Consider the following 719-nt stretch of genomic DNA (forward strand, 5'->3'; position numbering starts at 1 on the left):
CTCTCCCACTGAGCTACACTCACAGTGCCGCCCCCAATCAAGGTCTCCATAAGCAGCCCAGGCTGGCCTCATGATCTCCTTCAGCCTTCTGGGGTGTCGAGATGACGGGCATGCACCACTACGCTCAGCATCTAGCTGCTCTTTGGTTTTGTTCTGTTCTGTTTTGGGGGCAGGATCTCGTGTAGTCCAGGCCGGCCTCAAACTACCATGCGGTTGAGGCTGGCATCCAACCCTGATCATCCTGCCTCGACCTCCCAAGGGCTGGGACTGCGGGTGTGAGCCTGCACGCCGGGCTTAACTGAACATTTTGGAGATATTGATCTGGACCACTGTGAGTCCAAGGCCAGCCTGGTCTACAAAGCGAGTCCAGGACAGCCAAGGCTACACAGAGAAACCCTGTCTTATAAAACAAAAACAAAATGAAACAAAAACCCCCATGTGTTTTGCTTCGCACTAATCTGTTCTTTTTTTCCTCGGTGGGAAAACTCAGCTTGAAGTAATTAGGTCGTTGGTAATATGGACGTAACCCGTTTTGCCCATCCTGGCCGGTGCCACAACTTTTGGAATGTGGCTGGGAATGAGCTTAGTCTTAATCTTATGTTGCTCCTGAAAAACCATGGATGTATACCTGAAATTCCACTGGGGTCTGTCTCTAGGAGTAAGCATGGTTCCTTCCTTCCTTCCTTCCTTCCTTCCTTCCTTCCTTCCTTCCTTCCTTC

Source organism: Psammomys obesus, unplaced genomic scaffold (assembly GCF_907164565.1).
Source record: "Psammomys obesus unplaced genomic scaffold, mPsaObe1.curated_primary_1811, whole genome shotgun sequence".
Taxonomy (NCBI): domain Eukaryota; kingdom Metazoa; phylum Chordata; class Mammalia; order Rodentia; family Muridae; genus Psammomys; species Psammomys obesus.